The sequence below is a fragment of the Mirounga angustirostris genome, unplaced genomic scaffold (assembly GCF_029215605.1).
Source record: "Mirounga angustirostris isolate CCGP_5_RB_7025 unplaced genomic scaffold, mMirAng1.0.hap1 SCAF_13, whole genome shotgun sequence".
NCBI classification, from domain to species: Eukaryota; Metazoa; Chordata; class Mammalia; order Carnivora; family Phocidae; genus Mirounga; species Mirounga angustirostris.
The window spans coordinates 15146848-15174138 of record NW_026991721.1 but is presented as its reverse complement, the minus strand read 5'-3'; the positions used below and the strand labels follow the sequence as shown (position 1 = coordinate 15174138).

At 42.7% G+C, this 27291-nt stretch overlaps 1 protein-coding gene across 1 annotated transcript in view; it reads right to left on the bottom strand.

Annotated features, from left to right (window-relative positions):
- PHF21A (PHD finger protein 21A) overlaps nucleotides 1–27291 on the bottom strand; it is a 285197-nt gene that overhangs the window by 253230 nt on the left and 4676 nt on the right. The gene's annotated exons all lie outside the window — the stretch shown is intronic.

The following is a 27291-nucleotide window of genomic DNA, read 5'->3' as shown; positions in this document are numbered from 1 at the left end:
GAGCCAGCCCCAGGGTCTGGCAGTTCTTATACTTAAGCTGAAAAGCTCTGGAAATCTATACCAGCATGGGAATGAGCTGTTTTTCCACTCCTAAGGGCTCAAAACAGCTCATGACTGTCTTCCAAAGGAAAACCTTCTCCCTACTTGAAAGCAGTTATAAAATCATGTCTCGGCCTTTTATTTCCCGGCCAAATGATGCCAATTACTAATAGCAAAAGGAAAGAACGTGAGTCATGGACGTTCCAATTCTGACGGCTGATTGCCATAAATTCCCTGGTCCCTAGAGCTCACTCCGCCTCTCCTTTGTGACCATTCTCCACAGTCATCGCCCAGAAAGTCACTCTTTCCTCTTGCTTTCCTCTAGGAAAGTTCTAGAAAGATTTCTTGAGGCCCACCAATCCATTTGCAAGGTCACACTAAGTCCCTTTGCCCACCTCCTAGCCAGACTCGGGGGAAGACTTGATTTTAGTATCCTCCTGTGTATTTGTGTGTGTATAAGCACATTTGTTTCTAGAACCTATTAAACAGAGAATCTTTGTACACCCTGGTCTGCCCCTGGTCCTACCCACCATCCTCCCCTGCCTTCCCTGGGGTTGTGTCTCCCATTCTTAAACTCAGCAGGTTCACCATCACTCAAAATACACAACAGCAACAACAGTGTATGTTAGCCTGGCTATCTCCCTGAAGGGACATTGTGCTCATGACCCCCCTCCCGAGCCCCTGGCTCCCAAAAGGTCAAGACCTCAGCCTTCTCTCTGCCTTCCTGCCCACCCCCTAAAACCAGAGTAAGACCTCCAGACTCCCAGGAGCAACTGCCCTTTTACCAAAGGAGGAGGGAGAAGAACTTTGGTTGACTTTTAAATCATTGTCATAATATATCGAATTTGTGGCCCAACAATGTTAGGATCCATATCGCCCTAAAAGTGTGACTGTATCTTGGTGAGGATGGGGGATTACTTACAATAATAATTTCTCCCTAAGTTTCTGGAACAGTCTCAATATCTGGGCATTTTTTTTTAAATTGAGGTGGTTTGTTAAATGTGTAATTAAATGTGATTGGGATGTATAGCTTTTATATACTTAGAAAAAAGGCGTGGGGGGGAATGTCCTTTCTTAGACCATGTGCCCTGATTTGGGATTCAGAAAACCTGATCCCTGTAACAGGAGAACACTGTATCCTTAGGTCCAAAAGCTTTTGCTGATGGATTCAAGAGGCTGAGGCTGGGGTGGAGAGTGTGAAAACACTTTGAAAAGACCTTTCACTATCCAGATAAATGCAAGCATTTATCATCATCATCATATCATCGTTATTAGCAATAATAAGTGGATCAGGGGGAGCTTTTCAAATGCAAATCTAATCACACTGTGCCTTTCCTCCAAGGCCTCCCACTGCTGTTAGGATAGAAGCCAGAGCAAACCCCCAGCCTCCAGACCCTTCGTGGCATTCTCTATAGGAGGAATGGCAGGGAGGAATTCTTTATAGGAGGAATGGACTCCTGCCCACCTTGCACCAGCTCCCTCTCATTCCCTGGGCCACATGCAGGCCTTCTCTCGGCTTGAATTCACTACCCTCCTTCCAACCTCAGGACCTTTGCACACTCTTTTTGTCTGGAATACTTGTCCCTCCCCAGCTCACTTGTTTAACCCCCTCCTTTTGTCGTAATATCACACTTCCTCAAGGAAGCTTTCTCCACCTTTCCTGACTAGGTAAATCCTTCTATATCCTCAGAGAATCATGTTCAGCCATCCAACTATTTATTAATCCATAGTTACTGAGTGTCTACTACATGCCAGACAGTATTCTGGAGGTGAGAAATATAATGGTGAACAAAAGAAGTCCCCAGGGAGCTTCCACTCTAACAGAAGAAGAGGCAATAAGCAAATGGGCATATACATGTATACCAGAATGTCAGGCAGTGGTAAGTGCTGTGAGGGGAAAAAAAGCTGGGTAAGGATTAGTGTGGTGGCAGGAGCATGGGTAATCATTTCAGATTAAGGGCAGCAGAGAAAGCCTTTCTGAGCAGATGATACTTAAACTGAGGCTTCAATGAAATGAGGAAGCAAATCATGAAGAGGTGTAGGGAATGACGACTTCAGACAAAAGAAATAGCAAGGACAAATGTCCTGGGGTGGGTATGAACTTAGTATAAGTCCAAAGAACAGAAGACCAATGTGCCTAGAGTTGAGAGAGCAAACCTACATGAGGTTGGAGGACATGTAGACAAGTCTTTTGAGGAATTTTGCTACAACCAGGAGTAGATAAATAGGGCTCCCACCAGGGGAGCCCATGAGCATTATGGAGAGTGTCTCTGTTTTGGTTTTTACTTTGTTTTAAGATGGGAAGCATTACAGCATAGTTGTGTGCCAAAAGGAATGTTCCAGTAGGGAGGGTGACAATGGTGATTCATGAGAGAGAGATAACTGCAGTCAGTCCTCCAGTAAGTGAGGAAGAATGGGATCCAGGGCCCAGGTGGAGAGCTTGGCACTACAACGGGCCCAGGGACGATTTGTAACCTGCGACAGGGGAGGGCACAGCACATACATATTGATGCTGGAGGCTGGTCAGTTTAGTGGTGGATAATGAGCATTCTGATGGCCTCTGTTTTCTCAGTGAATGGGAAGATGAGATCATCAGCTGAGAACCAGGCAGGAGAAGGGCACTGGGGCTGGAGAAAAGAGGAGAAGGTACCAAGAGGCATCTTGGAGAGTGGCAGACTGACCGGGGACTGTCGTGGGATCGCTGGGCAGGGCTGAGGCAGTCCAGTTATTTGAGGACTTGAAGTAAAACAAGCCCTGTCTGTGCCGTTGTGTTCTCCAGCCACGTTCCTGTGCCCAGATGCAGGTGCAAAGGAGGTGCTCCACTGAGTTTAACCAGGGTTAAACAGTGAGCATGGGAGTTATGAAGCAATCACAATACTAGGCCACAGAGTCTAGGTTGGGTGAGGAGGAAAGGAAGGCCTAGGTGAGAGGTGGTGAAAGACAGGAAAATATGGTAGAGAGTCAGTGGACTGAAGACCTCAAAAGGGTCAGAGAATTGTTGGAATGATGGTCCTAGGATCACTGAGTTGGGAAGATGCCTGGTGATGGTCTGAATGGGATGGTTAGAATGGAAACTTTAGAAGTGCTATAGTTATGGCAAGGTCTGTGTGTGACTGTGGCTGAGGTGGAGAGGAGGAGGGGACCATGGTATCGCGGCGTCAAGAGACAAGAGGCAGGGTAACAGAGGGCCGTCTACCTGGTCTCACAGTCCCCATGGACGAGGGCAGGAGTGGAGGTACAGAGAAAGTCAGTGAGCCAGGTAGTCAAACTATCAATGAGCACATGAGCAGGAGGTAGGTAAAGAGCCTAGAGATGGTCTGATGACAGGCACTCATATTTTTCATGTTTATATGATTACTTTATTAATGTTGATTTTACTCACGACACTGTATGCACCATTAACAGTAGGGGCCATGTCTGCTTGTGTTCACCACATGACCTACAGCTTCCAGCTCAATGCCTAGCAGATAATAGGTACTTAATAAAAACTTCTTGAACAAATGAATGAACAAATACTGTTCTCCGGAATCGGAGAAAGAGAGAGGGTGCGAGGCATTGATCCAACAATTTGCTCCTTTCTTTTCCCATTAAAGTTCTCAGCATAGTGCTTATTTTCAGTAATTTCAGTCAATGGTCACTCTACTAACATTTATGAAATACTTGTTAAGTGCCAGGTGCTGTGCTGCATGTTCCAAAGAGGAGTAAGACATGGTTGCAGCTATCAGAGATCTCTAAGTCTATCTGGATGAATTCAGGAATAAATAACTTTAATGTGATGTGAATAGAGCAATGATAGAAGTATGTGCAGGGCGCCTGGATGGCTCAGTCGTTAAGCGTCTGCCTTCGGCTCAGGTCATGATCCCAGGGTCCTGGGATCGAGTCCCACATCGGGCTCCCTGCTCGGCAGGAAGCCTGCTTCTCCCTCTCCCACTCCCCCTGCTTGTGTTCCTGCTCTCGCTGTCTCTCTCTCTGTCAAATAAATAAATAATTAATCTTAAAAAAAAAAAAAAAAGAAGTATGTGCAAAATGTTCCAAGGACACTGAATCTGACTTCTGGGGGGTGGGGCAGGGGAGGGGGAGACGGAAAGGCTGTGGGTACAGATAATACCTGGAGAATGAAGATAGTCAGCTATCAAGACAAGCGGAAGGTAGGTGAAGGACCAACCTGGTCCAAAGGTATCAAGGATAGGAAAAGCTTAGCAAATTGAGAAGTCTGACGAAGACTAGCAATTAAGCTAAAATGTCATCTGTCCCTTATATTTATGGTCAGTTGGTTTGCAACCAGCATATTAAATAATACAATGGGGAAAGAATAGTCTTTTAAACAAATGGTACAGGGACAACTGGACATCCACGTGGAAATGAATGAAGTTAGACTCCCACCTCATACCACATACAAAAAGTAATTCAAATGGATCAAAGACCCAAGTATAAACATTAAAACTACAAAACTCTTAGAAGAAAACCTAGGTGCAAATCTTCATGATCTTGGATTAGGTAATGGTTTATTAGCTATGACACCAAAAGCAAAAAGGAAAAAATAGATAAACCGAACTTCATCAAATTTAAAATTCTGTGTTTTAAAGGAGACCATAGAAGTAAAAAGACAACCCACAGAATGGGAGAAAATATTTGCAAATTATTTATCTGATAAGGGACTAGTGTCCAGACTATACAAAGAACACTTACAACTCAGCAATGAGAAGACAAATAACCTAATTTTAAAATGGGCAAAAGATCTTCTCCACAGAAGATATACAAATGGCCAGTAAGTGCATGAAAATCATCCCATCGTTACTCATTGTGGAAATTCAAATCAAAACCATGAGATGCCACATTATAACCACTAAAAGCGTTCTAATGACAAAGGCAGACATTAACAAGTGTCAGGGGGGATATGGAGAAATTGAAACCCTCATACATTGCTGGTAGGAATGTAAAATAGGGTAGCTGCTTTGGAAAACAGTCCCTCAAAAGTTAAACATAGAGTTACAGTATGACATATATATATACATATATATATACACATATATATACATATATATACAAATATATATACCCAAGAGAATTGAAAACATATGTCCACACAAAAACTTGCACATGAATGTTCACAGCATCATGAATCACATAGCCAAAAAGCGAAAACAACTCAAACGCCCATCAATTGATGAATGAATAAACAAAATGTGGTATATCCATATGATGGAATATTATTTGGCAATTAAAAGGAATGAAGTGCTGAAACATGGTACTACATGGGTGAACTTTGAAGCATTATGCTAAATAAAATAACCAGATGCAAAAGACCACATATTGTATGCTTTTATTTGTATGAAATGTCTGGGATAGGCAAATTAATAGAAACTGAAAGTATATTAGTGATTTACAGAGGCTGGGGAAAGGGGAAAATGGGGAGTGACTGCTAATTGGTACAGAGTTTCTTTTGGAATTGATAAAAATGTTCTGGAATTAGATAGTGGTGATGGTTGTACAACTTTGTGAATATACTAAAAACTACTGAGTTGTACAAATTAAAAGTTGAAATTTTATGGTATGCAAATTATAGCTCAATTTTTTTAAAATGTCATCCAGGGTCCCTGTGGCATGTAGCCCATGCTAAATTATGTGGATTAAATCCTGCAGGCAATGGAGAGTTTCTTAGTGCTCTGTGTGTGTGTGTGTGTGTGTGTATACACTCTTCTTCCACTATAGTTGGAAAATCAGGAAGCTGAAATCAACAAAAATCCCCTAGGGTGCTATGACCTCAGGGCAATCAGTATGAATGGTTTGTTATATTTCCTTACATTCTCATTTGTGTTTGTACTGAGATTATGTTTTATGTACAATTTGATATCATGCTCTTTTTTTCAGTTACCATAAATTTATTCTAAGCATTATTTAAAAGTAAATTTTCTTACCTAATTATAACAATTATTTATGGCAGAAACTTTGGAAAATAGAGAAAATTATAAAGAAGAAAATTAAAGTCGTCCATAATCCCACCAATTAGAAATAATCATTACAGACATTTTAGTGTATTTTATTTTGTCTTTTTTCTTTGAGTAAATGTCATTTTTAATAGCTGTATAATAGGTCCAGTATCATAGATTACTTTTATTGTAATACAGTTAGGCTATTTCCAATTTATCTCCATATAAATAATGATGTCATAAATATCTTTGTTCATAAAGCTTTTCCATAGATGGGGTTATTTCCCTAGCTTCTCAGAAATAGGATTACTAGTCAAAGACTGAATATGCTTAAGCCTTTATGATGTATTCTTAAACTGCATTCTAAAATAGTTCAACAAATTGCATTTCTATTAGCAATAAATGAGATTGCCGGTTTCACAGCATCCTCATCAGCATTGAGGCTTATACTTTTTAAAACTCTCCTTTTTTTAAAAAAATTTTTCATTCTACTAGAGGTTTCATAAGAAAGAGAGCAGCATGCTCAAGTTTGTATTTTAGATGATAGAGCAGCTGGGCTGAAGAGCGACAGGAGAGTGCTCCTGTCACTTAGGGGGAGTCAATTAGGGAATCGCTACACTGGGTGCACTAGCAAAGGAAAGAAATGACACCGACAAGCAGTGAGGATGGGCTTAATGACATTCCAGATTAGAAAGACATTTCTAAGAAAGGATGGGTTGGATTTGTGACCCAAAACTGGCAGGAAGCGAGAGGTGTTGAGTTTGACTCCAAAAGTCTAGCTTTGGAGGTAGAGTGGAGGGTGATCGCTGTAGCCTGAGGCAGGGGAAAAGGGAAGGAGGAGCAGGTTTAGAAGGAAAAGAAAGCTTCCTGATTGCACCTCATTACTTTGGGTGCCTTCCAGAGTTCCAGGTGGGGACATTAACGTATCCATTAACGACATGAATCTGAAGCTTGGAAGAGAGGATGGCACCAGGGATAAAAGTTTGAGAACCATCCGTGTGTAAATAGCAATGAATGAGATCACTGTGGGCTGAGGAGTAAACACCAGGAGAAACCCACCATCGTAAGGCAGAAAGAGGAATGAGTGAAGGAGAAAGAGTTGCTTAGGAAGCAGATGGGAACCAACAGACATGGGCAGCAAACACCAGGGGGAGGGAGAGGTTCAAGGAGGGAGAACAGTCAACAGTGTCAGATGCTTCGGATCCGCAAAGAGTCCTGAGTCAGCAAGGAAGACCAAGGAGGGTCCCTCGAGAGTGGGTAGCCTGGAGGTGTCAGGAAGGTGTGAGAGAGGACAGTAGCCTCATTGGGAAGCCATTCTCCTCAAGTTTTTGTCTCTCCTGTCATTGGGGCAGCAGTTGGTCAGTGATCCCTCTTTCCTGCCCACCAGAGCGGGTTTGTATTACAAATGGAAACTGAGGAAGAGGCTGGGAGGCCTGGCTCTCAATCCTGGCTCTGCTGTAATCCCGACATCTGATCTAGGCTTCACCTTTGATCTCTTTACCCATAACACGAAGGGTCGGTGACTAAAGTGGTGCCTGAAACTGACCTCGGTTCAGTGTTGGTCTGCACCCAAAGTTCCCCATGACTGAAATGAGAAAAATAAGGCCCACGTAGGGTTTCTCATGAAGGAAGGTAACTTCAGGCAATGTAAAAGTCTATCCTTTATTCTGAGACTGTCTCTCCTATTTTTTATAGGAAGCTGTCCTTTCTTTTGTGAAATGATGGTAGATGGTAGCTGGGGTTTTTTTTCCCCTTATGTTTCCTTCTCATGTTTTCGTTTAGCAAATAAGTTGGTTACTCTCTGTTGGCCCACCAAATCAGCTTGGGAATGTTACTGATTTATGAATGGCAAAAGTGTAGGAATTAGTGATCTAGTTTTGTTTTTTTTGTTGTTGTTTTTTTTTTTTAGAGAGAGAGAGGGAGGGAGAGCACGCGTGTGGAGCCGGGAAGGGGCAGAGAGAGAGGGAGACCGAGAATCTTAAGTAGGCTCCATGCCCATCGAGGAACCCAGCTCTGGGCTTGATCCCACGATTCTGAGATCATGATCTGAGCCAAAATCAAGAGTCGGACACGCTTAATTGACTGAGCCACCCAAGTGCCCCAGTGGCCTAGATATTTTTTAAGGCTCTCACTTCCCAGCCCTCCGAAGATAGTCCTAGAAGGAAAATTTAATGGTGCAGTGTGGGGCGGAGCTAGCACCCCCGCTGTGTGACCCCACAGCCCAGCTCCACGGCTTTGAGTCTGGGCCTTTGCCCTGAGATGCTGCGTTCCCGGCCCCTCTTCATCCCACCGTCTTCCGTGTGCTCTGCAGGCTGGCCACCCAGAGCCCCAGCCTCAGTCACTGCTGCGCCTCCCCGGCGGCCAGGCTCTCCTGCCCTTTGATCCCAGCTCGGTGCCAGGCTCCTTGCTTAGGAAGCAGACGGGAAACAACAGACATGGGTTGTGACCCGAAACTGGCAGGAAGCGAGTTGTTGAATAAGTGAATAAATGAGTTCGCATTTTATCCATGAGGAAACTTTTTTTTTAAGTAGGCTCCACACCCAACATGGGGCTTGAACTCACAACCCCGAGATCAAGAGTTGCATGCTCTAACGACTGAACCAGCCAGGTGCCCCTATCTGTGAGGAAACTAACTCATCCCCTTCCTTAATCTCCCCAAAGACAGGGATGTGTATCCCCAATGTCTAACAGCTGTCTTGGGGGTGCTCAGGGAATATTTGAGATGAGTTTTTTTTTTTTTTTCCATAACACCACTTGGCTAACATGCAGCAGAAACTAAATCTGAACCCAAATCATTTAACTCCAGTCCACTGCTTTCCCTCCCCACCATCGCCACATAGTGGACATTCATCATCAGCAGGGGTGACGTCTGCCGGCGGGATGACCTCTCCAGGCCTCCTCAGATCAAACTCAGAGAGCAGTGTAAGCATGAGCCAGGTCTTAACCTCAAGAGGCAATTTTATTCTGTTCGCATTGGCTGATGACGAAGGGGGCCATACATGAGATGCAAAGTTTTTGAACTTCCCCTTTATCTTTCTCAAAGTAATGACTGTTCTTAGTTTAAGAAGTTAAATTGTGCTAAATACACCTTTAATGAAAAACAGCTCCTCTCCACCCAGAGGCCAGCACGATCATTCTTTTGCATGTTTTTTTCTGGTATTTACCTCTATAAATCTAAAGAACAAACTTAAGATGCTAGGTCTCCATCTGTTGAGTTCCTCATCAACTAGCGTCCAGCTGATGAATGAGGAGTTCTCTTTTCTAAAGCACTACGGTTCCCCTCTTCGGCTCAATGTAGTTATAACTCCTGCTTACGTTCACACTTAATGTTGACCTTATTCTGATTATACAATTGGTATTCACTTGAGCTAGTGTACCAAGATATGCTTCTCTTTTTGGACAACTCTTTGTTTACCCCAAAGTTAATAATTACCTTTTTTTTTTCTTTTTTTCATTTGCTTATTATTCTGGATAGCTAGCAATAGTTTTTCTTAGGCCTTCTAACAGCCTTTTGATATTTCCTCAAACCAAGCAATTTGGATCATCTCTACCCATTCTGTTTTTTTCTAGAAGATCTCCGTAACTGGCTTTCTCCTTCCATCTGGACTGGTTGCTTCCATTGTCATCCTAGAATCCTAGAAGCTTCTTTTGCCATTCTCCTGATTTAGATCCTTGGAATCCTGCGAAGAGGATGTCACCATTCATTCATCCATTCATGATGAATGTAATTCATCATTAAATTTCATTTCATTCTCCTCACTCCACCTTCGGTGACTCCCTGAAATGCCTGGGTCTTTCTGGGATTCTGAAGGGCAAGCTTTTGGACCTCTTGTGGGCATTTTCCCCCACACGGCTTGACTATCTCCTCCTTCCATCCCTTCTCTTGTCCACTGATGTCCCTTTGCCCATTCTCCTTGTCCTTTTCATTTAAATGGGACTTAAAGAGAACATGGCAGTAAACACATATTCAACCCACTGTGTTTAACCAGAGCATAGGATACCCTGTGAAACAAACTCTAACAAACAGACCAGGCTAAGAATTCTTTTTTTTTTTTTTTTTTAAGGAAAAGAAAATCGTTGCAGAGTCTCCCCCCTGTAGTGAGAGCACTGTACTTGACAATCATGGAATTTTATGGGTGAAGTGACCTCAGACATTATGTACTGTCACCACCTCATTTTACAGATGTAGAAAACGAAACCCAGACAACATAAGTAACTCGCCCAAAGTCACGGAGCAGAGAAATGTAAGGAGTCCCTGTATTTTCCACTTGTAATCCTATGTCGTTCCCACTACCATTCAGCCTTCCCAGAAAAGCCCCTCAGGCAATAGAAAGATTTTCCTCTTGATGGAGCTTCCAAAGCAAATGCCTTTTTGCTCTCTGGGCCAGTCTGACCCTGATAAGTCCCATCTGGAGAAGAACCATGACAATGAACTAGACATTTTTTCTCCGCAAGACCAGGAGTGTTCGTGGCATATTAAACAGAGATCATTTCTTAAAGGATAGAGTCAGGATAACAAATCCACCTTAAAATAAACCTCAAGTCAAATTACTAATTAACACCTAAATGTATTTAAGCAGAAATAAGTTTAATCGTCTAATTAATTTTTCACCAATTAAGTCCATTTTTACATGTTGCATTTTACACTGCCTTGGCAATGAACGGGATTGGATCCTCTCAGAACCATTTTCCACTTCCTGGTTTGCTAAGTAGTTCAATGCTATTGTCTGTCTCCAGAAAATATAAGTCACCCCAAACTGGTCACATTGCAACTTCATGAAGTTTATAAAGCAATTCTGGGGGAGGAGAGGGGGCTGCAAAGATGAAGATGACAAGATATGGTATAATGGAGTGGAAAAGGTGCCTGTGAGAGGCAGCCTCTAACGTGGCCCCTAGAGATCCCTGCTTCTTGGCATTCACACTCTTGTGAAGTCCCCTGCCCTAGAGCGGGGCTGGCCCAGTGACTAGCTCCTAAGGAATAGAATTGATGGGATGTTACTACTGAGATGAGGTTATGACTTCCAACTTGGTTGCTCCTCCTCCCCTGCCCCTCCCCTGCCCCTCCTCCCCTACCCTACCCTCCCCCTCCCTCCCCCTTTCTTTTTCTTTCTCAGATCACTCAGTCCGGGTAAAGCTATGTCATGAACACCCCCACAGAAAGGCCCACATGCCAAGGAGCTGAAGCCTCCTGCCGAAAGCCCCATGAGGGAGCTTAGAGATGGCACCTCCAGCCCTGGTCCAGCCTCCGGAGACTGAAGTCTCTGGCAACAGCTTGAGAGCAACCTCCTGAGAGACCCTGAGCCAGACCACTGGGCTGAGCCACTTCCAGGTTCCTGACCAGGAGCACCTTTGGGCGATAATAAATATTTTCTGTTTTAGGCTGCTACATTTGGGGATAATTAAATAATAGACAGCAACAGTGGAGGAGACCGAGGTTTGAGTTCTGACTTTTCTACTTCCGTGCCAAGGCATCTTGTATGTGTCTCCCTTCACCTCTCCTAAGGGTGCCTGTTTCCTCGTGTGTAAAATGGGGATAAAGACCATATCTACCCCCACAGAGTTGCCGAGGGGTTCAAGGAAAAGAAATTTTAAATGACCATGAGGCAGTAGGCATTTTTATCTACACTGCCTCATTTAATGTCCTTCAAATGGGGGGGGGAAAAAAACCACATGTGAAACATATCCAGTAAATTGGAAAAGTTTACTAGTATCATGAGAGCCAGTTCGTTTTATGATTTATTAAAACGTTGTTTAACCAAACATCAAGCTTGGATCAACCTTAAATAAACCATATGCCTTTTAGAGCTGATGGGTTTTAATTAGTTTTTTAATTAGCACGTGAGAAGTTTGTAAACCTGTTATTTTTGCTATCCAAATCAGAAGAACAAGCTTTACAGGATTCTCTCAAGAGATGCTCCTCAGGGACCAGGGTTAAGGCCCATGGGCCCCTTGAATGAATACGGCCCAAGCATAACTCTCTACCCCAACCCCTCAGGCCGAGCCTCATTAAGGACCCCACCCTCTTCCTGCTCTCCAACCTGGAAATCGAGTCATCTACCCAGAATCCTCCCCTTCCACTCCTCACCCCACATCCTGTCACCAAACCCCGCAATTCTAATTCAGAAACATTTCTTCCTTCCCACTCCCGTGTTGCTGTTTTAGTCTATAGTCATCGCTTCCACACTTAATTATTAATATTATTAATATATGTAATTCTAATACATTAAATACATTATATATAACTCTACTATCGTCATAATAAATGTTTAAAAATCCTATTTACTGATAGTGCATCGTTTCACAGGTTCGACTCTGCCCTGGTGGTGAAACTTACAGGACCCCTGTCTTCACAGAGCTGACAGCCTGCTTCATTCAGCTAAATGAGAGCGAAGCTAGACGGAAGGTTGAGAATAGGCTGCCTTGGTCTAAATCTTGGCTTTTCCACTTACTGTGTGCCTTTGGACAAGTTTAACCTTTCTGTGCTTCACTTTTTTCACCTGGAAAACAAGGATAATAATAACACCTACCCCATAAAGATTAAGAATATTTTAAATGGGCGGAAAGATTAGGGATATTTTACATGCACAGTGCCTGCCAATCAAAAAATGTTACCTGTTATTATTCTGGGTCCATATCACATTTTCTCCAACATCTGTACCTCTCTAGGACACACCATCCTTTCCAGAGCAGTCTGGCTTTTCTTCCTAAGGAGCCAATTGGCCATGTCCATCCCCTAGCAAATGTCAGTAACATAAGCCTTAGCATGACCCACCTGTCCAGCTCACCTCTCGGGCCCTCACCTTCCAATTCTCCCCGCCCCATCCCCCATGCTCTGTCTCACCGTTCCTAAAACAGCCCACTCGGAGCCTAACTCTGTGTCCTCGAGCCAAGACAAATGAGGTACAGAGGAGAGACAGGCTTCCTCAAGGGGTGGCAAAGGACTGCACCCAAGATGGTGACTGGGTGCTCCCACCTCTCTTTTCAAGCTCTGTCTCTGTAAGGAAGAGATGGAAGAGGGCTGCGACTTAAGCCCTTCTTTGTGGCAGGGAATAGCACAGGCCTTAAAATAGCTGGGATGTTTGCTACCAAGAAAAAGCACATGAAAAGAAAACGAATTAGACCTTTTCCTACCTTCCCTGGGAGCACAGAACTGCCTCTGCTATCATGGGGGGGGGGTGGGTAGGGAGAAAAAGAAAGGAAGAAAGAAAGAGCGTGGACTTTAAAGTGAGACTCACGTCTAAATCCTGGCTCTACCTCTGGAAACAAACACGCACCCTCAGTTTCTTTGGCTGGGAAATAGGAATGATAATGGTTCCTTTGCAGAGTTGATGTGAGGATTCAATGAGAAAACTTATGTTTAAGTACCCAGCGCATCACACGCGCTCTAAATTAAAGGCTACCTTCCCATTTTCTCCTGTCCTGTTCTCTGCGCCAGGGAAGGTCTCCCTGCTCACCCCACCCTATCTGCCTGATGAACTCCTACTCAATCCTCAAGTCTTGGGCTCGTCACCCTCCCAGAGAAGTCTTTCCTGGTTTTCTCAGGCAGAGTTCACGGCTCCCGCCTCTGTCTACCCCCCAGACTGGGAACTCCTCCAGAGCACAAATCACTACTTAAACACCTTTGGATCCTCAGCCTGGCATCATTCAAAAGCAAATGTCTGTTGGGTAGTGTTCTATGATTTCCTTATGAAAATAAAGACTTCTTAGATGCTTTAAAATATTTTCATTACAGTACTCTTTGTAATAGAGAAAATTTGGGAACGATATACATGTCTAATAATTAGAGGTCACATAAATTATGACTAATCCTCAAAATGTGGTATGCTGCCATTAAAATCATCTTGCAGAAATGTGCTGTTAACATTAAAAAAAATGTTCTCAATATATATTGTGAGGGAAAGAAGTAGGTTTCAAAACAGTACTATGTACAGAATGATCCCATTTTGTGACAAAAATATAAATGTTTATGTATGCATAAAAAAGGTCTGGAAGGACCCAGTGGTTGTCTCTGGGTGGGTGGAATTTTCATGTTTCTTTTCCTTCCTTATGCTTATATGTATTTTGTGATTTTTCTATAATGAGCATAAATTACTTTTGTAGTAAGAAAAAAATTTTTAACTACCAAAATTGTTTTTCTGATTGTAATGCATTTTCATTGTAGAAAATTTGGAAAGTCTGAAAACTATAAAAAAGAAAAGATAATTATGCACGTTCTTCTACCAAGAGAGTCTATTAACATTCTAGTATATTTCTTTCTAGTCCTTTTTTTATGCATGTATGAATTTTTTAAACTACTTGAGATCAAACTGATCTATAGTTTAATGTCCTGCAATTTTTTATTACATTGTGAATATTTTCAAAAATTATTACAAATTCTAAATGCTAGATTCTCACAAAGGGCTAGAAAAATCAGCTATCCTGGGTGGGGAGAAAAACTAAAAAGAGCGTTAACAACCTCCCAAGCACAGCATAAACATTTTAAAGACTTCCCTTGGCCCAAGAGAGGGCTTACATTGTTTAAAATACTTTAAAATATTCCATAATAACAATTTTAACTGCAAAATTTTTTAAGCAGCCTTTTATACTCTTGCTATTGAATTTGGTTAAACATACTCATTTAATTTACAACTGGTGAACAACTCAATTTATAATTGGCTATAATTTCTCAGTAATAACTATTGTACATATTTGGAAACTCTTGCAAAGTGAGAAAAATCCAACCTACAAATTGTTTCCAAACATAAAGAAACCATAAATTTTAACAATTCATGATGTTAACATGCTGTGACATTTAATAGGTTTTTAATTAAACATTTCTTGATTTTACAGTTTCCTTTTCATGTTTTGGAGCCAATAGCTTTTTTTGGATTTCAAACTTTTCCGTAGGCCCTTGAAAAGTACCTAGACCTTGGGTTCTGTATCTACACCGCTCCACTGAGGAAAATGCCCTGAGTCCCTTAGGCTACTGGGCAAGCATGGCGGACAGACGTTAGAAACTTTCAGAAAGGTTGGGAACCACTACAAAGGCCAGCAATGGGAGAGGCAAATTTATTTACCGGAGCTGTTTTTTCTGTGCCAACCTCCAAACAGAAAGTAGGAAACTTTGGACAAGGGATTCCTGCACCAACAGGTTTTTGCTTCCCAAGTACAGAAAGTAAACTGGGGAGAAAGAGGAGGGAGGGAGAGAGAGAGAGGCAAAAAGGAAGGAGGGAGGGAGGGAGAGGGCCACCATTCATTAGTCGCTTATTACTACCTCTCACTGAGCTGAGTGAATTACATTCCGTATTTCATTCAATACTCACAACAATCCTATGAGATACGGACTACTGTCACTCTGGCTACACAGATAAGGGTCCTGAGGCTCAGATTGGTTAAGGCTTTGCCCCAAGGTCACACAGCTAGAACGTTCTGGTTCACGACTGTCCAACCCAGAAGCCTGTGCATTAACCCCTATAACAAATGGCCTCTCCAAACACCTGCCCTATCTGGCCCCTCCTACTTCCAGAAGAGCAGACTTTAAAGCTGGAAGAGCCCCCTGAGATCAGCTCACCCTTCCTGTCTCTATCTTTTTCATAGCACAGCTCACAAGGAAAATCTTGTTCCCTGTCGGCATCCTGCTGAGCCAGGCGCTCCCATGGCCCTGGGGCACTGAGCCTGGCCCAGAAAATGTGCTCAGGAGATGTTGGCTGAATTAACAAATTAAATAAATCTCTCATTTTGCTGAGAAGGAAGACCAGAGAAGGAAATTGGGGGGGACCACACAATGCAGGTAACCTGCCCCCAGTCACCCAGCTGGGTAGTGATGACCAAGTCTGGATTAGAGCACCAGCCCAGGCTTCTTGCACTATGTAACCTAAATTTATACAGAGCTTTCCTCTTTCTTTTATGTCACTTCATTCCCACAGCAACCATGTGATTATTATCATATGTCATCAACTCTAAGACCATCCATAGGACACACCACTCTTTCATGTCACAGGGAACAGAAACAACAACACTGTCAAGGATCCTTGAGAGACACCCATCAACTGTAAGATGTATGCCTGTCACGTGAAAGATGTGTGTGATGTTATCCATATTTTACAGACGTGGAAAGAGGCTCAGAGGAACGGAGTAGCAAGTCTCGATCACAGAGCTATTAAGGGGCAGACCTGTGTGACTCAAACCAGTCCTGGGCTCTCTCTACAATTATACCTCAAGGCATTATGATTTGATGGCTGTTTTTTGGGGGGGGAGGGGAGACTGCTATTTAAATAAGCATCATCATTGAGCTTGGTGACACAGCTCCTTCCCTACTGGATTATAAGCATGATGTCTGAGAGCCATTGTCCCAGCACCTAGCACTGTGGCTAACACAGAGAAAGCCCTCAAAAATTATCTAAGAGATGGAGAGGGGTCACACTGTGAGGCACATCAGAAGTGCAGAAAATGGGGGGCACCTTGGTGGCTCAATTGGTTAAGCACGGGACTCTTGATTTCAGCTCAGGTCAGGATCTCAGGGTCCTGATATCAAGCCCCTGTGTTGGGCTCCATGCTCAGCGGGGTGTCTGCTTGAGATTCTCTCCCTCTCCCTCTGCCCTCTCCCCAATTTCCTGTGTGCACACTCGCTCTCTAAAATAAATAAATCTTAAAAAACAAAGAAGCAGAAGAAGAAGAAATGCAGAAAACATGGGCCTGAGTTAGAAGCCCCCCACCTTGGGCCAGTCCCGTGCTGCTGATAGCAGATGAGGGGAAAGGCAAGTGCAGAATGGGGGGTGGGGGTGGGGCAGGACGCCTGTACGTGGAATGGGTCCTGAGGCAGACAGCCCTGGTCAGAATCCCAGCTGGGGCCTTGGGTGAGTTACTTAATCTCCCCGAGTCTCTGTTTCCTCGTTGGCAACATGGGAATAATAATGCAGTTCTGTATCTCTCAGGAGATGGTGTGAGAATTCAATGAGAAAACAAAAGTAAAAAGCTTAGCACAGTGTCTGGCACATGGCAAACAATCCATCACAGCTAGAGCCAGGTAAAGGAAGAAATGCCTGTCTTACGCCATCTTGAACAGAATCGAACTGGCTGGGCAGTGGGGGATTTCATAATTGGGAACCCTCGGCCTCAGACTGGCCATATAAACAGACGGTCCTGCAGTGGAAGACCTCCCACCAGCTTTTTCAAGATCAAATACACAAAATAAGACACAAGAGTTAAGAAATCACCTTAGCGGGACACCTGGGTGGCTCAGGTGGTTAAGCATCTGCCTTCAGCTCAGGTCATGATCCCAGGGTTCTGGGATCAAGCCCCACATCGGGCTCTGTGCTCAGCAGGGAGCCTGCTTCTCCCTCTCCCTCTGCCTGCCTGTCTGCCTACTTGTGATCTCTCTCTGTCAAATAAATAAATAAAATCTTAAAAAAAAAAAGAAAAGAAATCACCTTAGCATAGACACTGAGTGAATTAACAGAACCCTAAGCACTTACCTTGGTCAACCAAAAAGCAGAAATGTTTAAACCCAAGGTAGAAGAGATGATTTTCTAGGAAAATAGAAAATACGGCTGCTAATTCCAGAAGAGTTTTTAAAAATACACTCCAAAAAACCGAAACCTATTAAATACTGCAGAATAAATTGAGGATGTTTTTAAAGAGCTATACCCCAAAAAAGTGTCAGGTCCAGATGGTCTCATGGGTGAATTCTACCTGCTATTTAAATTGTTCCAGAGCAAAGAGAAAGCAGGAAAACTTCCAAATTCTTTTTATGAAGCAACAGAACCATGTATAAAACCTGACAAAAAGAATACAATAAAAGAAGAGATGCTGGAACCTGCCTCTCTACAAAGTCTGTAAACACTGGAAGCATTTCCCTTAGAGTCAGGAGCAAAATAAAGATCTCCACTAACCAGCATTATTTAACATTGTTCTAGAAGTGCTGGCCTATACAATTGTACAACAGAAAAAAAAAAAAAAAACTAGAAGTATGAAAACAGGAAAGAAGAAAGCAAAATTATCATGATTTTTAGACGATGTGACTGGAAGCCTAGAAAATGCAGGATAACTCACTCAGGAATTATCTATCAGTAAAATCATTCAGTATCAATACAATAAGATGACCGATTATACGACTGATAAACAAAAATGGGTAGCTTTCTTATATGCAATCATCAACCAGTTAGAAAATATTTAAAAAAGATTCCACTCAGATGGGCCACAACAAAAACACAACTGATACAAATGTGCTAAATCTATAAGAATGCTGCTAGGCTTAATAGTCTGAATAAATGTAAACACATACCCGTTTTTTGAATAGGAAAATGTGCTATTATAAAGAGGTCAGTCCTCACAAATCATTATATTTACAGTGATTCCAATTTTTAAAATATACAAAAAGAATTGCTTTTGGAACAAGATGGACTGATTCTAAAGTTCGTGTGGAAAAATAAGCATGCAAGAATAGCCTGACCAGCGTGGGGAGTTTGTGGGGGAGGGCCGTGAGGATAGACTCTTTACCAGACATTAAAACATAATGTAGTGTCTTAGCTAGAACACGGAAACCACAGACAAAAGGAAAAAACAGATAAATTTAGACTTCATCAAAATTAAAAGCATAAAGAAAAAAACAAAATTAAAAACATTTGTGCTTCATAGGACACCATTAAAGAAGTGAAAACACAACCCACAGAATGGGAGAAAATATTTGCAAATCATATACCTGATGAGGGACTAGTGTCCAGAATATATAAAGAGCTCTTACTACTCAATAAAAAGGGATAAATAATCTAATTTTAAATGGGCAAAGTATTTCAATAGACATTTATCCAAACAAGATATGCAAATGGTTAATAAGCACAGGAAAAGATGCCCTACGTCATTGGTCATTACAGCAATGAAAATCAAAACCACAATTGGATACCAGTTCACCTACAAGGACGGCTATAATCAAAAAGGTAAACATTAACAAGTGTTGGAGGATGGGCAGAAATCGGAATCCACATACACTGCTGTTAGGAAAGAATGTAAAATTCTGCAGCCACCTTGGAAAACAGTCTGGCAGTTCTTCAAAAAGTTAAACATAGAGTAATCATATGACCTAGCAATTCTACTCCCAGATAGATGATAGATAGAAAGATAGATAGATAGATAGATAGATAGATAGATAGATAGATGATAGATAGATAGACACAAGAGAATTGAAAACATATGTCTACACAAAAATCTGTACACAAATGTTTATAGCAGCATTAGTAATAATAGCCAAAAAATGGAAATAATCCAGATGTACATCAATAAATGAATGGATAAATAAAATGTAGTAGAGATATACAATGGAATATTACACAGCAATAAAAAGGAATGAGGTACTGATCCATGCTACAACATGGATGAACCCTGAGACTATTACAGCAAATGAAAGAAGTCAGCCATAAAATGTCACATACTGTATAATTCTATTTATATGAAATGTTGAAAATAGGCAAATCCATAGAAATGAAAAGTAGATCCATGATTGCCAGGAGCTGCGGGCAGGGGAGAGTGGAGAAGGACCACTAACAGGTACAGGTCTTCTTTGTGGGGGTGATGAAAATGTGGTAGAATTAGATAGCAGTGATGATTACACAACTCTGTGAAGTTAGCAAAAACCTGAATCGTATTCTTAAAAGGGTGAATACTATAGTATATGAATTATTTCTAAATAAAGCGTTATTTTTAAAACAACGATGTATAACTTTGGTAAGCAAAACAGTTACCTCCAAAGACCCGAATAAAATAAAATTACCCTCCAGACTTTAGTATATAATCAAGGTGGCATTTCCAAAAAGAGGAAAGATAGATTATCTGGAAAGTGGTCCTGGACCAACATTCCCTGATGGGTTAACAATGGGGGGGAAGGCAGGACTTAGAACCCTACCTTGCTCCTTTCACCTAAATATATCCAGATGTATCAAAGACTTAAATGTCAAAAGGAAAGCCATAAAAACATAAAAAGTAAACAGGGAATTTTTTTCTTAAATCTTAGAGTGGAAAATGCAAGACACAAACACAAAAACCCCCCAAAAAAGAAAAGGTATAAATTTGACTTATAAAGGTTCTAGCTTTCTACATGAAAAAAAAAAACCAAAAGACAAATAGTAAACTGGACAAAATATTTGTAAAAACATAACACATTTCCAATTTTCCTTTTTACATAAAAAGTGTGTTTGTATCACTAAGAAAAAACAACCCAATAGAAAAACAAACATGAACAGACCATTTCCAGAAATAAAAATGTAAATATGAAAAGATGTCAAACTTCACTCTTAATTAAAGGAATGTATATTAAAACAACTAGATGCCATTTTTTCCTCTATCAGATTAGCCAAGGTGAAAAAGGTTTCTAAAATACTGTATGTTCAAAGATGTGTAAAAAGTGGTTCAACTGAAAACTTATATCCACATAAAAATCTGCACACCTGGGTGACTCAGTCAGTTGAACGTCTGACTTTGGCTCAGGTCATGATCTCGGAGTCCTGGGATCAAACCCCGCACCAGACTCCCAGCTTGGCAGGGAGTCTGTTTGCCCTTCTACCCCTCCCCCACTTGTGCTCTCTTTCACTCTCAAATAAATAAAATATTTTTTTTTAAATCTGCACAAGGATGTTTACAGTTGACCATTGAACAACACAAGTTTGAGCTGTGTGGGTCCATTTGTACGCAGATTTTTTGATAAATATAGTAAAAGTACTGCAAATGCATTTTCTCTTCCATATGATTTTCTTTTTTTGTTTTTTTTTTATTTTTTATTTTTAAGTCATCTCCACACTCAACATGGGGCTCAAACTCACAACCTCAAGATCAAGAGCCCACATGCTCCACCGACTGAGTCAGCCAGGAGCCCCATATGATTTTCTTAATAACATTTTCTTTTCTCTAGTTTACTTTACCGTAAAAATATACATATCATACATATAGCGTACAAAATATGTGCTAATCGACTGTTTATGTTATTGGTAAGGGCAATAGTAGGCTATTAGTAGTTAAGTTTTTGGGGGAGTCAAAAGTTATACTCCAGTTATATTTCAACAGCGCAGAGGTCGGCTCACCTAACCCCCATGTTGTTCAAGGGTCAACTGTATAGCAGCTTCATTCGTAATTGCCAAATCTTAGAAGCAACCAAGATGTCCTTCAATAGGTGAATGGATAAACAACCTGTATGGTACATCCATACAATGGAATATTACTTAGCGATAAAAAGAAATGAGCCATCAAGCCACAAAAAGACATGAAGGAACCTTAAGTGCATATTGCTAGGTGAGAGTAGTCCATCTGAAAAGGATGTATACTATATGATTCCAACTATATGACATTCTGGAAAAGGCAAAACCATGGAGACAGTAAAAATATCAGTGTTTCCTAGGGGCTTGGGGAAAGAGAGAGGGAGGGATGAATAGGCAGAACATAGAGGATTTTTAGGGCAGTGAAACTACTCTGTATGATACTATAATGATGGGTACATGTCATTATACTTTTGTCCAAACTCATAGAATGTACAACACCAAGAGTGATCCCTAATGTAAAGTATGGACTTCGTGTGATAATAATGTATTGACATTGGTTCATCAGTAGTAACAAACATGCCACATTAATACAGCATGTAAATAAGAGGGGAAACTATGGAGGGGGGAGGGAAGGATGTGGGAACTCTATACTTTTTTTTTTTTTTTAAGATTTTATTTATTTATTTATTTGACAGAGACAGAGATAGCGAGAGCAGGAACACAAGCAGGGGGAGTGGGAGAGGGAAAAGCAGGCTTCCCGCCGAACAGGGAGCCCGATGCGGGGCTCGATCCCAGGACCCTGGGATCATGACCTGAGCCGAAGGCAGACGCTTAACAACTGAGCCACCCAGGTGCCCGGGAACTCTTTACTTTCTGATCAATTTCTCTGTAAACCTAAAACTGCTCTTAAAAAAATAAAAGCTACTAATTTTTCTTTAAACTTGCAAGAATACAGTGGTGGTAGGTGTGTAAATTGGTACAATCCCTTTGGAATGAAATTTGACAATACCTTCCCCAAATTTTAAAATACATGTCCTTTTACCCAGTCCACTTACCAGACTTAATCTCACACAGATAGTCACAGGTAGGAAACAACATTTACACAAGACAGTCATCAGTTCTGTCTGCAATAGCAAAAGACAGGAAATAGCCTTGTGGCAGGCAGAACAATGCCCCCCAAAAATGTCCCCCATCCCCATCCCCATCCCCAGAACCTGTGAATATACATGGCAAAAGGGAATTAAAGTTGCAGATGGAATTAAGATTGCTACACAGCTGACCTTAGAATAGGGAGATTCTCTGAGTTGGCTCAATGTAATCACAAGGGTCCTCAGAAGTGAAAGAAGGAGAGCAGAAAAGGAGAATGAGAATAGGGTGATTCAAGAAACACTGGACCTACGGTTGCTGGCTTTGAATATGGAGGAAGGGGACACAAGCCAAGGAATGCAGATGGTTCTAGAAGGTAGAAAGAGCAAGGAAACCAATTCTCCCCTCACGTCGCCTCCAGAGGGAAGGCAATCTTGCCAACATCCTGCTCTTAGCCCAGCAAGACCCATTTCGGGCTTCTGATCTACAGAACTCTAAGATAATAGAGTTCTGTCGTTTTAAGCCACTGAACGTGTGGTAATTTGTTACGGCAGCATTAGGAAACTCCACAGACCTAAATGTCTATCTGCAGAGAACCAGCTGAGCAAATGCAGTGCAATACTGTGCAGCCTTCAAAGGCACGGGCCTCTATACATACTGACTTGCAAGTCATTTCAAGGAACACTGTGTAGTGAGAAAAAAAACCGCAGTGTACAAGAAGAGCGTAGATCGCATGTTATCTGTATCAAAAGGAGGCACAATTTAAAATCCACATACATCCTCATACGTGCACTGGTGAACCCTGGAAAGATACACCAGAACCTGGCACTGTTATTTAATATTTATTGCCACCGGGGGAGGAGAAAGTGTTACAAGAAGTTCCAACGACAGAGATGCTCATTTCTCATTGTATCCTCTCTCAGGCTTTTTGGTTTTTGGTGTGGGTGGTTGTTGTTGTTGTTGTTGTTGTTTTAATCATGTACAAGTATTACCTTAAGAATAGAGAGAAAGAAAAAAACTGAAAAGGGAGTGAGCTCTGCTCAGACTTAAATGAGTTGTTAGGGTTTTCATCTTCTCAATGAGTATTGGCTTCCCCCCTTTCCACAGTTCTGTGTATTGTGTACTGTCACATGTCTTTTCTCTTGTGATCTTGCTTGACGACCCCGACAGGTTATCATTATCCCCGGCCCACAGGTGCGGCGCTGAGGCTCAGAGAGGCTCACTGACCAAACTGCACAGCTGGTAAGTTTTGCAGTTGGATTTTAGAGCCTGGTCTTCTGGTTCAAGGGCTCTCTCCTCCAGCCACTGCAACACGGTGCTGCCAGTTCCAACAGCCGCCATAGGGGCAGGCGTAACCCTCGGAGGCTACTACCCAGAGCTGTCAGAGGGGGATCTCAGCCCTCCCTGGGCCTTCGGGTCCCTCTCCCAGACCTTGGAGTTGAAGAGAAGGTCAGGCTCCAGAGGGGGCCCTGCCTACACTGCCTTCTAGAGGCAGCCCACCTTCTCGGGTTACATCCCGCAGCAAAGTTCCTTCCGGGCCTTCAGGGAGAGGCGGCGGCTAGGACCAGCCGTCACCGCGCCTCTGATTGTTCTCTCTGGTGAGCTCATGATGCAGTGGGCCCGACGCTGACACCTGCTTTCCTCAGGCAGGGATGAAACCCTAGAGAGGATGGGCCTCTGCGGAGTATGACATCTTGATCAAATAAAGGCTGCCCTGAGATTTCTCATGCCTTTGAGCTCGGGGCCCCAGATGGAGGGGGTTTCCCCTGTCTGATGGCCACGCACACCGTCAGGCGCGCAAATCCACCTTCCCGGGCCTCACTTTCTGGTAAGAAAGATCTCATTCTTCTGTTGCATGGACAGGTGCGGCTGGGAGCACTGTTTAAATATAGCCGAAATTTCAGCTTTCATGGGATCTCAAGGCATTAAAAAAAAAAAAAAAAAGAGTAATTAATGAAGTTCCGCCTCCCAGAAAAAGCAAGGATTATCGTCTTCATTTTATAAATAGATCAAAGGTCACACAATCAATGGCAGATGTAGGAAACAGATGTAAGAATTCTGCTTTTGTCCCTGGCTACAGCCACTCAATCCCACCCCTGGTATCACTGACAGACCTCCTTTCTGCTCTCTGACTTCTGGCCAAAGACGTGGAATTGGCCTTTATATGTTTCCACTTAAAGGTTTGAATTCTATGTATGGTTCATATGCCTTTGATATGTCTGAAATGTATAAAAGAGAAGGAGAAGAATGATATTTGATGCTTTTCAGAGATCGTGTTGGGACTGAGCCTTATATAATGGGTCAAATGCCAATAAAGGAAAAAAAAAAAAAACCCGCTCACCAGATCTTCAGGAAGTTCACTTTTATTCTCTCTCTGAAAGAATTTGGTCTGTTAAAATGAAACAGAGTGTATCTTTAGTCACCCAAATGATTCTTGTGGGAACGATGGAAGTTACCACTTATTGAGCACTAACTGTGTACTAAGCACTGCTCTTCTTACTGGCATACAGTATACCTTGTGATTTTCACAGACACCCAAGGAGGTTCATTTTATAGATAATATATAACTGGGCTTAGAGATAAAAAGATAGGTTGAGGAGAAAGGAAAGAGAAGGCTCAAATAAAATTAATCAAGCAAAAATGATTGGACATATCCTCTGTGCCAGAAGTGTTGTGTTGTGATAGAGACAAAGATGCAGATACAAAGATGAGGAAAATAGCACCGGATTCCTGCTCTTGAGGAATTTAGGGCCTTGGGAGGCATTGAGGGTGAGGCCTGAGCACAAGCATACAAAAAGACAAATAATGTCAATGCAATTCAGTCCAGAAGTATTTATTGAGTTGCTGGTAGGTGTTAGACGCTGCATTAGTCAGAGGGGATGGTCCCTCTGCTCCTGGGGCTTATAGTCTAGTGGGAAAGTCGGACATTAATCAAATAATTCCACAGATTTAAACTGTAATTGAGTGGAGTAAAAGACATCAGATGGGCTACAGCCTGACAAAGGATTAGTATCCAGAACATATAAAGAGCTCCTACACATAATAAGAGATAATCCAATAGAAGCAGTGTCAAACCAAGGGCAATTTTTAAAAGATGAAAGGCAAATGGCCAATAAACAAATGAAAGTATGCTTAGTCTCTCTTGTAAACAGGGGACTGCAAATTAAAACGTTGAAATACCGCTTCACACCCATCGGCTTGGCAAAAATTTAAAGTCTGACATTACCAAGTGTTGTTGAGGATGCCAAGCACGGGAACTCTTACTACATATTGCTATCAAAGTGTAAATTGGTACGACCACTTTGAAAAACTGTTCAGCCAGGCTGAGTGAAGCTGCCATTTCACATGACCTGGGTCCAGCAATTTCACACACCAGTATCTGCCCATGGCTCACTTTCACGCAAGGGGATGGGCATAAAAAACATTAATTATAGCATTGTTTCTAACAACACAAAATGTGAAAATAAGCTACACGTCCTTCAGAAAGAGATGGGTAAATAGAGTGTGGTGAACTCATACAATGGGACCCGAATTAGCAGTGAAAATGTATGATCTAGAACTACATGTAGCAATGTGAATATATTTTCAAATCATAAACGCTGAGTGAAAAAAAGCAAGTAGTACAATGATATATTCAGTATAATGCCACTTCCCCCAAGTTTATAAACATGCCAAACAATTCTATGAAGTGTTTATAGGCACAAACAAATGTAGTAAAAATGCAAAAGCGCGTATAGGAATAATACATCCCAAAAGCAGAAGAGTGATTAGTTACCTTAGAAGAGGGACAGACATGGGTTCAAAGGGCCCTATCTAGATCTAAAGATGTTTTATGTTCTTAAAAAAAAGATTTGAAGAAATTAGGGCAAATGTTAAGCTTTGGCAAAGGTTGGAGGGGCAGGGGAAGGGTGCAGAATAAACAGGTTTGATGATATTACTCTCCTGTAGTTTTTTACATGTTTGATCTATCCAAGAAGGATTGGATTGAATTGGAGGTGGGGCTAGGGGAGGGGGTCAGGGAAGCTGCCTCTGAGGACATGATGCTCACTTAGGATGAGAGCCAAAAATTGAGTAGGTGAGGAAGGGCAGAAAGGTGTACCGGGCAGAGAGAACAAGCTGTGCAAAGACCCTGGGGGTCAGAGGGTGTGCATAGAGACTGGGAACTGAGACCCCACTGTGGCCAGAGCAGAGGGAAAAGGGGCTGGAGTTGGAGGTGATGGGGGTGGGGGGTGTGCACAGACCATGCAGGGCCTCATAGGCCATCTTGAAGGTCAGGTCTTTACCCTATGAGGAAAGCAGCAGAGATGGGAAGCTTTGGGACCCAGAGAGACTTCTCTTCCATAGATAGCAGAACAGGGAAGGCATTCCTGTCAGAGGTGACTCATATCTTGAGTTGTGGAGAATGAGTAAGAGGAAGCCAACTGGGGAAGGAGAAGGAGGGAGTGAGGTGCAAATTCCCTGGAGAGGACCCAACAGTAATAAAGACATTGAGGACCTTCCATAGCATGATCCCACCTGGGTCCTATACCCAGGACTAGCTCAGAAGGTGCTCAAAAATGGCCGACCAGAGTGTCCATGAAGACAGAGAGTGTCCATGAAGGCAGAGAGTGTCCATGAAGGCAGACAGCTTCAAGCCGAGAGAGGCATAGCCAGACATGGGTTGTAGGTGGCTGGCTCTAGCAACGTGTGGAGAATGGATCTGAAGGAGGCTGGGGTGCAGACAAGGAGATCTTTGAGAGGAATATGTTAATAGCCTAACCCAGGACAGATGGAACTAAGAAGCCATCCTGGAAGAAGTGGAGAGTGCCCGAAGAGGTATTTAGGAGGGAAGGCGAGACATCTAGGACGATGGGTGGGTGGGAGCTCCACCGCCGACATGGGCAATAATGGGGGCAAGGCTCGGCAAGTCGGAGGTGCGGGCAGGGCAAGCCAAGCGGAACCTTCCAGCGAGCAGCGGGATGGGTGCGCCGGGGTCCCCGCAAGCTGGGACTGGAAGCGCCTCCTGGGGGCGGCTGCTGACTGCTCCCAGCAAACCAGCTGGTCCAGAAGGAGGGTAGAGGAAGAAGAAAGTGAGCAGGTCTCTCGGGGACGACGAGGAATGGGACTGGGGCGGGTGGGGGTGGGGGGGAGAAGGGTGGGAGGGGGCGGACCACGCAGACGCGGAGCAGCCGCCGGGACCAACCCCGCGCGGGCTGGGCGGGCCCGGCATTGGCCTCCGCGGCCTCCCCGCGGGG